Genomic DNA, 16,549 nt, shown 5'->3' with positions numbered 1-16,549 from the left:
GAATTTAAGTAGACGTCCACCTCTCAGGCTGCTTGTGGTCAGAGACTCATTTGGATTTCACAATCTTTATAAAATACATTCTTTTATAGCATGAATTATTTCCCAACATATGTTACAATCCCTCCCCTTCAATATAAACACATTAGTTAATGCTCCCTCCACAACCCAAATTACTATTATCTATTTAATTTCTACATCTACCCTCCACCTTTAAGGGTCTCCTACAAAGAGAAGGCTTTATTAAATTCTCATCACACCCTTCTCTCCTTGTGGGATCCCTTGATAGCCATTATAATTGTTCTTGTTGCGTTTGACCTGTTTCTCAAATTTTGCCAGACCTTCTTGCACATTTTCCTTCTCCCAGGCTCATGATTTTGGACACACTGTTTCCAGAAGCCAGCCCCGGGTCCGCGGGCACTACTGCTATCTGCATGCCCTGTACCACAGAGTGTGTCATGTTCTAGTGTGTTCATTAAGTTCATTTAATTCCTCCCCCATTTTATGTATCTACTCCCCCCCCATTTTGTGTAAAATGGTTCTGCCCTCCTCAGTTTTCCCGCCACAGCCCTGCCAGTTATATTGTCAATCTTTTAGATTATATAATTCCTCCTCCCGTTTTTCCCTTATATGTATGCTTTTCCTCCTCCCTGGGCCAGTTAATCACCCCCCCACTCCACCTAGTATTCCAGAAGCTTCTCCTCTTTGGGGGTTGTGGTTGGCTGTGGTCCCAGGGCCCCTCCCATACCTCGTACCTATTGGGCTCTCCGCTATGTCATTTGTGTTAAGCTCATCCCCTCTTCTCCCCCTATTGGTCTTCTGTAAACCCCTCCCGGGTCCACCCCCTTCCCTTTATAACCCTGAGGCGCCTTTTGTTCTTGGTCATTCGCTGGTACATCGTGGGCTTTCCAATAAATCTGTTTAGCCCCCAGCGAGTGTCCAGCTCCTTCCTTCTTGTCATTTAGCAGCAATCCAGTCTGCAACCAGCACAGCCTGAGGCCTTATGACGCTGAGGGGTGCTGGCAGGTTATGCAGCTGGGTGTTGGCCATAACCTCAGCTAGCCGGACTCTGACCTTCTCTGCTCTAGAAGGCCAAACACCTCGCTGCAGCGTCAGTCTAATAAAACAAGGTATTAGACACAGGAAGAATATGACCCCAGCTACTGAACACAGCACAAAAACCATTATTTTTTTCCACAAGGCCCCGTCAAATAATCTGTCTCATCAAGATGACTGCAAGATTGAGTTCCACTTGTGAACTGGGACATGGGCCACTTTCTTTATTTCAGCTACCATAGCTCTTATGGTTTCCCCATAATCATCAATTTCAATGCAACACTCTGATTTGTTGAATATCCCACACACTCCCCCTTCCTTGGCCAGCAAATAGTCCAAAGCTATTCGATTTTGGTACACAAAAGCCCGCAGGTGAGTGTGCTGCTGGCTTAATAAGTCCAGGGCCTCCGAGGTGGGATTTGACACAATTTCCACCATTGCCTGCAGGCTGATCAACCAGTTCAGCAGATAGATTGGAGTCCTGTATCGGTAGCTTCTGTCCTGAGCCCACGTGGCAGGCCCATAATAATCAATTATTCCTTGCTGCCGGCCATTCTTCCTTCTCCCAAGTTTGCCTGCCGCTTATGACAGGTATCATTTTCTTCATGCTTCTCTCCCTTCTCAGGGTCTCATAAAATGAGGCCCCTAGCATGTTACTTTTTATTGGGGGAAGAATGACGAATACTGAGCGGATCACGCCCAAAGCACATGATCCCTTCCACCTTGAAGGTAATTCATTGTATGCTTTCTTTCCACAAATCCAATAAATTCCATCTGGGGCTTTCCATCTGATATTAGTTTTCCTTGGGTCTCCCCAGTATTCTCTCAGTCCTCCCAATGATTGGTGAGTATTAGCTCTGGGACTCTTGACCCAGCAAAGTCCTATCTGACCATTCTAATCACAATTTGTCTTGTTTCTCTGACTCCAGTGCCCTATAGGAGGTTCTGATTGCCAGACTTTGCTCTTGCTGTTCGAATTTACTGACAAAGTAGTTATACATGGAGTGTATCCCACCATTTCATTATATTTTTTCCTCTCTCAACTGATGCAGATCATTCCAATCACCCTTTGATCCAACATCCATCCCTCAGGTCTCTGTGCCAATTTTGAGACCCTTGGGTTGTCCCATTTCAAAAGCTGTTCCGGAGCCAAGCTTTTACCCTTCCAAGGCCATTTCTCTGCCAATTTCAGCCCCCCGCAAATGCAACAATTTGACAATCCCAATTCCGTGGCAATTTCCTGCATTAAATCAATAAATAAGCTCCAGTCTGGGGAAGGTAGTTCCCCATCAGCATATTGTTTCTCCAGCAGTTTGTACTGCTCTCCCAGAGTTTTCAAACTTTCTTGCTCCACTCTTTTCTTCGTAAGTTCTGACTCCCTCCTTTTCAGTTCCTGAGTAATTTCCCTCAGGATCCATTCCATCTTTGTTTCTCCCAAAACAGACAATCCTAGCATATTGCATGCAGACTCTATCATCCCCCTGTGCTAAATCCAATATTATCGGTTCCCTGCTTAGGGTGAATTTGTTGTCAAATTTCATACTTCTTCCCACCCAGTACATCTTTCCATTCATCACACACATCCCCAGCCTTGCATGGTCATAACAATGGATTCACCTGGTGATGTGCCACAAAAATTGACTCTGTCTTTCCCCCAACCCACATTGTCCGATTACATTGATTGCAAACAGGGATTGACGTTATTTCCACATTTCTTTTCCCTATCTGATGTCGGTGCTTGTCTGACTGTCTGTTCCATGTCCCTGCCACCGGATCTATACATAATGATTTACATAATCTGACCCGAGTGCCATTTGTCAAACAGTACCTGCCAGGCTCCCTGATGCACTCCTCCAGGGCTTGGTATGCTGAGGTTCTCCCATCCCTTTGTTTGATTGGGATGGTCTGAATGCACTTATTGCACTCGTCCATAGAGCTCTGATTTCCATCATGGATCGAGGTCTCAATGTGCAGGCTCTACATGCCGCACATGGCTAGGCTCAGGCCAATCAGGATTCCCACCAGGAATACTCCTCTGCCTTTGCCTCCGCCCCCTGGGGTGCCACAAGGGGCAAGAAAGACCATCTTCGCAGCAGCAGGAGTATTCTTCGGGGAACGCATTCTCTGACCTAGCCGCATTCCTCCTTTTAACGGCCCCCCACCTTGAAATTCTGACGGCATCTGAGCTGCACGGTACCCGGATTGACTTTCAGCACTCCACATCCAATATTTCTGCCTTAGATTTCAGTTTTCCATGCACCCCATTCTGGAAAATGTGGAGCCACTCTTCTGAATCTAATTCGATAATTCCTAAATCTGTGGGTAGGGTTAGAATGCGGTCAGTCAGCTCAAGCTTCTCCTCCAAACACTGGGTGCCCAATTCCTTTGGCCTCTGCCCCCTTCTGCAGTGTAAAATAAAAGCTCCCTGACAATATTCACATTTGAAATGTACAAACGGATAGCATACACAGTCAGACAGTATACAAACTGACTGTTTGCCATCGGTCATTTACAAGGACATTGGAGTCTGAGTTTCAAGTCACCTGGGGAAGAAGTGACTCTCTACTCGGGCGCTTCCTCCTGACATTCGACTTTCTTTACCCTAGATGCGTGTGTCCAGCCTTTCTCTGCCATCCGAATGGCTGTGTCTGCTGTCAGGAGCACAAGAAAGGGACTTTCCCAGTGAAGAAAGAGAGGTACATCTTTCCACACCTTCACAAGCACTCTGTCACCCGGTTGGATTCTGTGGATAGCGAATCCCCGAGGAACACTCTGAGATACTATCCCCTGTTTCCTGAGTTCTTGCAAATTTTTGTTGATTGTAACCAAATATGGTTGATTCTGACAGTCCTCAAGCTTGGCGGTGTCCCACCGGCATCCCATGCTTATATGGCATTTTTAATAGCATTTCAAATGGTGAGAGCCCTGTCTCTGAATGAGACATCGTCCTGATATTAAGCAATGCTAGAGGCAGGCACTTCAACGAAGACATCCAAGTTTCTAAAATTAATTTAGATAACTGCACTTTCAAGGTCTGATTCATCATTTCCACTTGTCCTGAGCTTTGGGGATGCCACGGAGTGTGGTATTCCCACCGAATGCCTAGCGCATCTGCCATCTGCTTAATAATCTTTGATGTAAAATGTGTTCCTTGGTCTGAACCAATGCAATTCACCACCCCGTATTGGGGCACAATTTCCTCCAGTAATTTCCTGGACACCGTCTGAGCCATTGCCTGTGGACTGGGGAAAGCCTCCACCCAATGGGTCAATTTGTCCATGATCACAAGAACAAATTTGAATCTCCCCACTTTGGGCAACTCCATGAAATCAACTTGAATACTTTCAAATGGTTGGTACGTAATGGGGCCACTCCCCAGGATTGCCTGTCTTGCCCTAGTTCTGTTAACTTTCTGACAAATCAGGCATCCTTGTACCTCCTGTTTGGCCAATTCATAAATTCTCCTGCATGTTGCCTTCTAGATCAAGGCAGGCAACCTGGTTCTGAGGTACAGCTCGACGGCCCACTCTCCAGGGCCGTTTGGGCCAATGACATACGCAGACACCAATGTGGTGGACGGTCAAATGGCGTTTATTACTTCTTCTCCTGGGGTCTTATAGTCTTAGGGGTCTCTACGTCAAAAGGGGTTTGTCCTTCTTACCTATGGTTAGTAGGGAATGGAAAAGTACTGGGTAAGGAGTGGAAAGTTACTGGCTTCAGTGGGGCAACATTCCTATTGTTAGTGGGGCCACATTCCTATGTTAATTTCTTATCTATGAGTAACTGAGGGTCTTATCTACGGGGAACAGAGGGTCCTGGCTTTCCGTGACATCGCGAGAATCTTCCGCAGCGCCTCTCCCTGGCTACCACACCTGCACCCACAAAATTTTGAAATTTTGAAAAATTTCAAAAATTGTTCTGCTAGGGCCTGTGTCCCTCAATGTGTTCACTGGTGCAGCTTCCTCAAAATCTTCCTGGTAAAACCTTTAGAGACTAGTTCTCTCCCATCCGGCAATTTCCACTTACCTTCCTCCAATTTTCCCCCAATCTTCTCATAGCTTTCAATCTCCTTTTGGGAGCGTTCAGGAGAGTCATCTGGGACCTCAATTGCTTCAATTTCCAGGGTACTTACTGTCATCAGTGCTGCGGTTTGGGCTTCCTGGTCTGCCAGATTGTTTCCCCTGGTTCAGAACTGAATTCCTGCCTGGTGTCCCTTCACATGGAGCACCAAAATTTCCTCCAGCCCCCTTACTGTTTCCAAGATTTGCCGGATCAATTCTCTGTGCATCAGTTCCTTTCCCCGGGTGTTGATCAACCCCCTTTCTTCCTAGATTTTCCCAAAGGTGTGAACCACCCCAAAGGCATACCTAGAGTCTGTAAAAATTGTTCCCTTCTTCCCCTTCAGTCCTTTCAAAGCTCTCAGAACTGTGTACTGTTCACAAGCCTGTGCTTACCCACCCGCACTCAGGGGACCCGCTTCAATCACTTTTCCTGTTCATTCATCCACGACTGCATATCCTGACTTTCTTTTCCCATCAATCACCCTGCTTGACCCATCTACAAACCATTTTCTCCCTTCATCTAATTCTTCCTCCTTCAAATCCTCTCTGATTTTTGTCTGCAACTCTACCACTTCCACACAATCATGAACAATTTCCTCCAAAGATTCCCCAAACAAGAACTGCACAGGGTTTTGTGCAGTTGTTGTCTGCAATTCCAAATACTGTGAATGAATCAAAATGGCCTCATACTTTAGCAATCTAGCATCTGTGAGCCATTTGTCTGCCTTCTGCTGTAGTATGCCCTGCACATTATGTGGTGCAAATACTACCAACGGTGCACTGAAGGTTACCTTCTTAGCTTCCTCCACCAGGAATGCTACAGTGACAATCCCCTCCAAGCAGGTGGGCCAGCCCCTGCTGACCGAGTCCAAAAGCATCAACAAGTAACCAGCTGGTTTCCTGACCCCAGCCCAGACCTGTGTCAGCACCCCATGTGCTGTGTGATTGCTCACGTCCACGAACAACTGAAAGGGTCTCTTCACATCAGGGAGGCTCCGAACTGGTGCCGCTGTGAGTGCTTCCTTGACTCCCCTGAATTCTTCTTCGTCCTTTTCCGTCCATTTGACTCAGTCTGTGGTGAGTTTCTCGAATAGAAACTTCACCTTCTCGCTGTATCCTTCAATCCACTGCTAGCAATATCCCAACAACCCCAAAAGCTGCCTGACCTCCCTTTTTGTTTGCAGGGGTGGTAAGGCAATAATCCCTGCCACCCTTTCTGGATCCAGTTTCTTTTTTCCCTTGGTTAACCAATGTCCCAAGTACCTGACCTCGGGCTCTGTGAATTGCAACTTCAACTTTGACACCTTCAACCCCTTTTCCCCTAAAAAGTTCAATACTTCAATGGTGCTCATCCTTACAACCTCCTCCCTTGGACCTGCATCCAACAAATCTTCTACGTATTGTAGCAATTTTGTTCCCTCCGTTGATACAAAGTGGCCCAGACCTGCTCAAGTGCTTGCCTGAATAAATCAGGGGAATCAATGAAGCCCTGAGGCAACGATGTCCATCTGAGCTGCTGCTTTCTGTTCATCTCTGAGTCTTCCCACTGAAATGTAAAATAATCTCTGCTGCCCTCAGCTAAAGGACAAGTCCAGAAAGTGTCCTTCAAGTCACATGTCCTCAGGAGAAATGTTATTTAACAAAGTGTAAGGATTTGAGACCATGGGGAACAAAGTCTTAGTTCTCTGATTCACAGGCCTTAAATCTTGCACTAGCCTAAAGCTACCATCCATCTTTTTCACAGCCAGAATTGGGGTGTTGTGCCGGGACATGCTCGGCTCCAACATTTCTTTCTTTATCAATTCCTCAATCACCGGTTTCAATCCCTTTCTCCCCTCCAGGGAGATGGGATATTGTTGACCCGAATAGGGTCCTCTGTTCTCTCAATTTCGACACTAATCGGCTCTATGTCCGACCTTCCAGCTTCCCCTTGGACATACCAAACCTTTGGGTCTATTTTCTCCTCATCCTGAACGGTGAGTTTATACATTCACACCTTGAGCCAGGAATTTTCCACCACCAAACTGATTTCTAGGGCTACCATCGTGTCCCACCCCAGTAAATTAAAATCCGCATCCTGTATCAATAATATATTCCCTGTATGTCTTTTGTTTTCCATTTCTATTTCTACATCTTTTATGATCGGAATCTCAAAAGGTTCCCCCTTTGCCCCAATTTCCATCATGGAATCGTCACTCAGAGAGCACCTTTGCGGCAGCTGCTGCACCACTGTCTGTTCTGCCCCCAAGTCTACCATAAACCACATGTCCTGCCTGTGGGGTCCTACTTTTAATTTTATCAAGGGCTCCCTTGGTGTTCCAGACCCCAAACTGAAAAGTCCCTGACACCCCTAATCTTCCTGAAACTTTGCCTGGTCCTTTCCTTTGCTGGGACAATTCCTTCGGATGTGCCCCTTTTGCTTGCAGTAATAGCACTCAAAATCTCTCCTCTGATCATTTGATCCTTTCCCTTGGGAATGGTTCTGTTTCTTCGCCGGCGCCTTCTTCGTCGTGTCTCTGTTCTGTTCCTGTTTTTGTGCTTTGCTTACCACAGCTACCAATACCTTAGCTTTGATCTTCTGTTTCTCTTCATCTCATCTCATGTAGACTTTCTGGGCTTCCCAAAGCAGTTCCTAAAAACCTTTTTCCTACCACCCATCTATCTTTTCTAGCTTTTTCTGAATGTCTTTCCAGGATTTTGCCACAAATTGAGTTTTTAGCAAAACCGCCCCAATTGGAGAATCAGGATCCATCCCTGAATACATTCTCAAACCCTTGCAGAGTCTCTCCAGCCATTCCGTGGGAGTTTCATCTTTCCCCTGGCACTCCCTGGGTACCTTACTCATGTTCTGTCCTTATGGCACCGCTTCCCTGATACCCTGAATTATCATATTTCTTAAATTTATAGTTTTCTGCCTCCTCTCCTCCATCTGGGCATTCCAGGACAGTTTCTGGTTTGGCCACCTCTCATCCCCGCTTTTCCCATTGGAGTTTCTCTTTTCCCAATCTTTGATCGCGGCTTGTCTGATCATGTCCCTCTCCTCATTGTTGAACAGCAATCTCAGGATCACTTGGAGATCCTCATAAGTGGAGGTCCTGGTCTCTAGAAACTCGTCTACTCTTTCCGCCACCCCCAAAGGATCATCCATCAATTTTCCCATCTCTTTCTTAAACGCCCTCACATCTCCGGTATCAATCAGTGCACGTATGAAACCGATACCTCCTGGAGCCGTCAGCACCTCCCATAATGGAAAGATGCCAGGCTTCTCCTCCTCATCCTCACTTCTCCAGTGGTTGCCCTCCTTGTTTGGCGCCTTGTTCGATGGGCCAGGGGAGAGCTGACTTTCTTGGGGAAAATTACCTGTTTTTCTTCAGTTTTGGGAAGAGTCTGTGGCAGCGGTTGCTCACATAGGAGCAGAGGTGCCGCCACTTGTTCATGTGGAGGGGAGGCACCGCAGCTGGCTCCGGTGGGAGCGGCGGTGCCGAGACCTGACCCAGTAGGATCGCCGCCTCGGGAGGCAGCGCGGGCGCCGGCGGTGCCTGAGTTGGTCTGGGCTGGGGCAGAGGAACAAGGTAGGGAGGTGAAAGATTGTCCAAGGGTTCCCATTCCTTTCCCCTGTTCGCAGCACGTTGGAGGGCTCATACTGGGTATAAACTCGTACAAGCGTATCTCCACATCTCGGCATACAAAAATTCCTCAAAATCCTGCGGGCGGCAATCAAATACGTGATCTTATAAAGACTTGCAAGTCCATGCTTTAAACGTGCCAAACACCAGCCAAACCACATATTTTGCCATCTCCTTCCCTCCCCATTTTTCCATACAAAAATGGATCATTTTCTCCTTGGACCTGCCCGCTCTCCTTGTGCTCTCATCCCAGTGTTGTAGCATCCACCCCAACGGACTATCTCTTGGGATTTCTGGCAGAACTTTCCTGGGACCCCGGGGAGATTTTTCCTGGGGTTTTCTCTGGAACCTGCTCTTTCCCAACCCTATTTTTCCAAAAACCCCTCCTACGAATTTCCTCCCCTTGTCTCTCCTCGGGCTGGGACTCTCGTCGCGAGTCCTGACGCTTTGTCCAATGTTGATTTCCTGAGCTTGTGAAACACCGCCAGTCTTATTCAGTGAAGCGGAAAACCATTCCACTGACTTTTTCACTGATCTCCAGTTTTCGTACCTATTTTCTCCAGATCAGAAGGCAGATGGACTCCTGGAATTTTCCAGGACCATGTTTTTCCCCTTCCTGACCCAACTGTTACTGATTTCCCCCCTCGAACTCCCTACGAGTCTCAGGTCCCACGTGGGTTAAGCAAAAGCCTCCGCTTCCTCCTTGACTGACCACGTCCCTCGCAAGATGGTGGAACTGCGATCGTGGGGTCCGCAGTCGCCCCGTGAATCACAGAATCACAGAATTTCTAGGTTGGAAGAGATCTTTAAGATCATTGAGTCCAACTGATGTTCTAACACCTCAACTAGATCATGGCACCAAGTGCCACGTCCAGTCTTTTTTTAAACACATCAAGGGATGGTGACTCCACCACCTCCCTGGGTGGATGATGCCAGTATTTGACCACTCTTTCTGTGAAAAACTTCCTCCTTAATTCTAGCCTCTATCTCCCTTGGAGCAGCTTGAGACTGTGTCCTCTTGTTCTTTCTTTTGTTGCCTGGAGAAAGAGACCGACCCCCAGTTCACCACAACTACCCTTCAGGAAGTTGAAGAGAGTTATAAGGTCACCTCTGAGTCTCCTTTTCTCCAGCCTGAACAACCCCAGCTCCCTCAGTCGTTCTTCATATGGTGTGAGAGAGTCCTGTGAGAGAGTCACGTCTCAGACACGCATTTGGTCCCACCCCACTCAACTGCGTGATACTCACAGTTCCTTTTTCCATGTGGATTCTTCATGCACCTCGATTTCTGAGTGGAAAAAACAAGCATCTTGGGCTTGGAGATCCCCTGGATCTTGCTGAGTTTCCAAGAGCTGGGCCCATTTAATCCCCCTTTGGCTGTGGCTCTGGTTTCAGTTCAGTGATTTTTAAATGGTCTCACAGACTCCAATCCCGCTCAGACCGCTGAAATCAGTCGGGCACTTTCCAGGCAGGAAGGGTCCCAAACCCCAAATTCAAATCACTTCAGATTGTCACCAAATTGTTATAAATGATCAAATAGTGAGCCAAAATTAACAAAAATTTAGTAAAGATTTATTAATTTGTCTCCAAGACCGAATTCTGGTCTTCAAAACCACCACTGCCAAAGAGACAGCGTTGAGTCCAGGATTGGCACTGCGTGAACCTGGACCTGACCCCTCGAGTGTCAGAGTCTCCCCCGTTATGCGCGCTGCTTCTTGCAGCGAGGTTTTATACAGTTTATTGAGCTCGAGGCAAAGGTGACCATATTTCTTTTGTATCTCTTCACATGCATTGCTGTTTCTTGCCATGTGCAGAGCTGGACAAAAGCCAGGTCCAGGTGTGCCTTTGGCATCAATTGGCTCTGGGAAAGCCGTGTATTCAGATGTATCAGTTTGGCACCACTGACTATCTTGATAGATGCAATTGGCAACGCAATAATCACTCTTGGATGGCTCCCGATGACTCGAGATACCAGTGATCGTTGCCCTGGAAGCTTCTATTCTTATGTTAAGGTGTCAATCATTATCTTAACTTCTGTCCAGTAACTAGTTGAATATGAATAAGACAGATGCTCCCGGCCAGGATGGTCAAAGACATGCTTCTGGATTTCACAATATTTTATACCACACATCAAAAGCATGAATTACCCCCATCACATATTACATTGTCTTTTACCCCCTGCCATGGGCAGGCTGGTGTTCAGCCATCTCCAGGACAGCAGGGCCCCATCCCACATCACTGTGACCTGGGAAGGCAAAATCCATCACTCCAAATGTCCCCCCTTGCTCCTTCTTGCCAGACATTTGACACTGGCACTGGGGTTTGCTGCTGGTTGCTGCAGGAAAGGGGAAAACCCTGCGACATTTTGGGGCACATGGAACCAAGAAAACCCTTGTGAGACTGTGGGGCCTGATAGAATCAAGGTTACTTTGTGACACAGAGGGGCCACATGGAGCCAAATATCCATTGCGACAGTTTGGGATCTCATGGAACCCATTGTTTGTTGTGACAAGGAGACCATGGATCCAAGGAGACCATGGTGTTGCTCATGGTTTATGCAAAACTTTTGCATTAATCTTGGAATCATGGAGCCCATTGTGACACAGCAGGGCCCCGTGGAACCAAGGGGCCATGGTGACACTTGGAACTACGGATACCACTGTTGAGTACAGAACCTCGTGGAACCAAAAGTCCATTGCCACAGAGCAAGGCCTCCTGGAACCATGGAGTGCAAAGGTCTAAAACATTTCCTGCACAGTTCTGCCTTGGGTGAGGGGAACATTATTGGTGGCAGCTTGGTCTTGACTTGAGGAGTGTGTCTGCTTTCAGTGGGGAAACTCAGCAGTTTTAGATTCCTTCAAAAACTACAAAAAGTGAAAACCCCTCTTAGGCTGAGTGCAGCCAGCTCTGCAAGCACAGCAGGTCCCAGGGGAGTGAGGACAGACAGGATGGGGCATGGCAATGTGGAGCAAGGTTGTCCACACTGGGTCAGAGCTCCAGGCACAGCTTCTGTGAGGAGGCCAGAGCTGCTGAGGAGAGACCCTGGGTCAATATCAATCACAGAATGCTGCAATTGTCTCTGCTCCAAAGAGACCATTAATAAAACACATCCCTTAAAATAGTAGTGCATATTTTTTAGAAGCTCTTTGAAATATTTCTCCATAACTGGAGTAGGAAATCTAGAAACCTAGGAGAGGCAAGGACGCTGTTGCAGCTTCAGGCCCAAAAAATGCAAACAACAGTGTATCCTTTGAAGCCTTTTAATAAACCTACTTTTTTCCTGTAACACTGTCCAGCCTCTGTTCTAGGCAGCCTCTCAAGGCATCAAGGCCGGGCTGGCTGGGACACCTGGGGGCCACCTGACAGGTCCAGCTGATCCTGGCATGTCGAGGGCTGCTGCTCATCAGCCCCTGGAGCACTGGGGCTCTGGGCTCTCCTTCCTGTGGAAAGACATGTCCTCTCCTCCAGGTGCCTGTGGCCAAAATCAGGATTCCTCCTCCGGATTTCCATTTATGCAAAGATTGTTCCCAGATGAAATCCACCAGGACAGACAGATGTGGTTGGCTTGGCCACCCAGGGGCCACAATCTGCCTTTGAAACACTGGGACCATGTGCTTTTCTTTCTTATGGGAAAAAGGCACCTTTAATATCCAGGCACCCATGGCCAAAGTTGGGAAACCACCTCCAGAATTCCCTATATCCAGGGATTTCTCCCAGACAAAAGGTTCCAAGAGGGACAGATCTGGCTGGCCTTGGTTTCTGAAAGAGCTGGTTCTCATCTGCCTTTGGAACACTGGGGCTCTATGCTTTCCTTCCTAATGAAAAGAACTCTTCTTCCTGTCCTAGTGCCCACAGCCAAAACTGAGATTCCACCTCCAAAATTCCTCATGTCCAAGGATTTCCCCAAGATGAAAGGTGCCAGGAGAGACAGATTGGGCTCTCTTGGCCCATGGGTGGTAACCTCTTGTGTTCTTCCAAGAAACTTGGACTTCACACTTTTCTTTCCTGGATGGGAAAAACCATCCAGCTCTATCAGGTAGCCATGGCCAAAGTGTGGAAGCCACCTCCAGAATTCCCTATATCCAAGGATTCTTCCATGACGAAAGCTGCCAGGAATAAGCAGGTCTGGCAGACTTGACATCTCAGGAGCCTTCTCTCTCTACTTCAGCTGCCAAAATTTGTATTCCACCTGCAAAATTCCCTATATCCAAGGGCTGCTTTCTGACAAAAGCTGCAAGGACAGAGCGGTCTTAATGGCGTTGGCCTCTGATTGCCTCCTTTCATCTGGCTCTGAAACACCGGTGTTCCATGCTTTCCTTCCTATGGAAAAGAACCGTCGTTCACCTCCAAGCATCCAGGTCCAAAACTGGTATTCCACCTCTAAGATTCCCTATATCCAAGGATGGCACCTAGACAAAATCGGCCAGCACCGTCTAATCTGGCTGCCCTTGGCCTGTGGTGGCTGCCACTCATCTGCCCCTGGAACACGGGCTCGGTTGTTTCCTTCCTATGGAGACCATGGTGACACTATGAGGGCCTGGTGGAACCATGGAGACCATTGTGACACTTTGGGATACCATGGTGACACCATGGGGTGTCATGGAACCAAGAGACCACCATGGCTCTATGGGGCCTCATGGGACCACAGTGACCCTTAGGACCCTTCAGGGCCTTGTGTAACCAAGGGGCCACTGTGACACCTCAGGGCCTCATGGAATTGACAGGGGCACTGGGACATTGCGGGACCCTGTGGAACCAGGGGAACATAGAACAGATCTAGCTGATTTGGCCTTCCAGGGGTGACTTGTCAAATCTGGCTGATGTTGGACTGACAAGGGCTGCCTCTCATCTGCTCCTGAACCCCTGGGGTTCCCTTGCTTTCCTTCCTATGGAAAGAACTGTCTCTTTTCTCAGATACCCATGGACAAAATTGGTAAGTCCCAGTAAAATCTTGCTGTATGCAAAAGTATCTCCCAAAAGAAAGACATGCCATCTCTGGCTGGCCTTGGCCTCTGAGTGTCACATCCCATCTGCCTCAGAAGCAACAGGCATGTGCAGCAGCTGCAAGACAGCCCTGACAGAGCCAACTTGGGCAGCACTTTGGCCATGGCTGCTGGCCCTGGGCCTGAGGCAGGAGCAGGAGACAAGTGACCCTTGCAGGGCTGGGGCCTCATTGCCTCCTTGTCCCTGCTCAGCAGCCTGGCAAGGGCCGCCCCATGCTCCTGCCCTTGCCATTGCACATCCCCACATGCCAGTGCCCATCCCGGGAAGAGCCCTGAGCAATGAGGGAGGGACAGGATCTGCCTGGCCAGGGGCTGGGGCTCAGGCCTTGGCCCTTTGCATTCCTGAAACACATCCAGCTTTGCTCAGCACCAGAGACACCTTTGCCTTGCTTGTCCCCAGCTGTCATCACTGTCTCCAGTGTTTTGCTCTAACTGGAACTTGGGGACACTTCCTCAGAGGGACTTAGTAAACTACAAAAAACTTTGGAGTTTCAATTTAACTTTGAGTTCTTCAGAAGTGTTTTGAACACTCTCTCAGGGATTGAGTCTGATGTAAACAACACCAAATCCCCAAGAGGCTCATTAAAATCCTTGTGCCATGTCTGTGCTGCTGAGCTTTAAAGGAACAGCTCTCCTCAGGGCCAGCTCCTCTCCCAGCCCAGCAGGGCTGAGGGCTCTGCCTGCAGGCACTGAGGGGACAGGAGCCAGGCAGAGACAGGCTGAAGGCAATCAGGATTGGGAGGACATTGAGCTGAGACTTCACTTGGGGAAGCATCTTCACAGCCCTGGGCATGGTGAGTGTGTGGGGGCAGGACAATGTCCCCTGTGCTCCTGGAGGGATCTCCTGAAGCCAGCACACCCCACAGCCTGAGGGATATGTCAAGAAAACTCTCCCAGTTTCTCTGTGGCACAGGAGGAGGAGGAGGAGGAGGAAGATGTGATGCAGAGCGGGGCTGCCCTGGGCTCCGTCAGAGGGAAAGGTCAGGACTGCTCCTGCTACCAGAGATGGCTGCAGGGGGTGAAGCTGGGGCTGCAGCCATGACTGCTCAGGGCTCCAGCTCATGCCCAGCTCATTTCTGTGGGGACTTGTCATGAGGTCATTCAGGGCAGGGGTTTCCTGCTTGGGTCTCTGCTTTCCCGAATCTGTGCTCCCACTTTTCCCTGGCACTGCTTGGGCGCAAAGGAAACTCAGCTGTGCAGGGCAGAGCAGGGGCTGAGACTTTTAAACCATCACCCTGAGGATTTCTGGGCACCTCAGCAAGTGCCTGCACCTGCCCAGCCTCCAGATCCATGCAGCATCACCTTTTCATGCTTCCCAGGCTGGGGGAGCTGTTCTTTAATCCCTGCAGGGCCCAGCAGCTGCAGGGCAGGGCTGGCCCAGGGGCTGGGCTGGGCTCTGGCAGCTCTGGCAGGGAAGGAGCCCAGGGCCACAGGACCCGCTCAGGCTGGGACAGCTTCAACAGCAGAACTATGGGCAGGGAGGGAGGGAGGCAGCGCTGAGGGAAGCCCTGCTGCAGGGCAAATGTGGCACCTGCCGGGCCTGCCCTGCAGGGCAGACACTGCCCTGAGCAGCACAGCTCTTGTGTCCCCTCGCAGCCAGCACAGCCCTCAGCCCGAGGGCTCGGGGCCCTCAGTCCCTCCAGGGCCGGCAGAGCAGCCCCAGAGATGAAAGGCATCTCTGCGGCCATGTGCCCATTCCCTGCTGACCAAGGCCTGAGGGCCACTGTCCTGCCCTGCTGCTGCCTGGCAGGGGCTGTGCAGGGCTGGCCAGGGAAAGGCTTTTCCTCAGGCCCGGCTCTCTCTCTCTCCTTGCCTTGCCCAGGTGCTGCTGGCATTGCTGAGGGGCTCTCTGCAATGGCAGTTCCAGCTGCAGGGCCAGGCCCAGCCCTTGGGCTCCTCCTGTGCAGGCTGAGCACAGCAATGGGGTGTCCCAGCTCCCTGTGCCCGGGGAGCTCTGGGCAGAACAGCCTGGGAGGCTGGCAATGAGCCCACTGTCCTGACTCTGGGAAAGGCAGGAGCCACTTTGTGTGCCAGGGATCCCTCTGCTCTCAGCAGTGTCTCCTGGCTGCCCAGGCTAACGCAGGAGTGGATCTCAGAAAGTTGCAAGTCCAGGGCAGCTGGAGCAGGAGAGAGGGACAGAGCAGCTCCCCTCAGTCTACACTAAGCCTCAGACAAACCTCCTCCCTCTCTGGACTCTCTGTTCTCCCCAGGTGCAACAGAATCTCTCATTCTGCATTCTGTTATCCCCATCCCTTCACTTAAGCAGCTCCTCTTCCTTACTGGAAGATTTTTTGTCCAAGTCCAAACACCAGGACAGATCCCTGTCCTCACTGTTCCCCTGCACTGACTGGGGGTTAGGGGTGACTCCCAGGTGTCCTGCAGGCCAAGGTCCAGCTCCTCGCACAACATTGGCCAGCAGCAATCAGGGCTCCAGCAACAAAGGTGAAGGAAGATCTCCTAGAGAGAGGCAGGGGGAGGTGTTCTGTGGCAGGAAATGTCTACGAAAAAGGACTTTGAGTTTCCTGTGAGGCATCTCCCCCCATTTGTCTCTGGATTTTTCTCCTTCAAAAGGTTCCAATGTCTGGAGACAGCAAATGTCCAACAGCAGCTCCATCAGGCACTTCCTCCTGCTGGCATTGGCAGACACACGGCACCTGCAGCTCCTGCACTTCTGCCTCTTGCTGGGCATCTCCCTGGCTGCCCTCCTGGGCAACGGCCTCATCATCAGCGCCGTAGCCTGCGACCACCACCTGCACACGCCCATGTTCTTCTTCCTGCTCAACCTGGCCCTCAGTGACCTGGGCTCTAT

Source organism: Melospiza melodia, unplaced genomic scaffold, assembly GCF_035770615.1.
Source record: "Melospiza melodia melodia isolate bMelMel2 unplaced genomic scaffold, bMelMel2.pri scaffold_35, whole genome shotgun sequence".
In the NCBI taxonomy this organism is placed as follows: Eukaryota; Metazoa; Chordata; class Aves; order Passeriformes; family Passerellidae; genus Melospiza; species Melospiza melodia.
Note: the sequence above shows the minus strand (reverse complement) of the source record.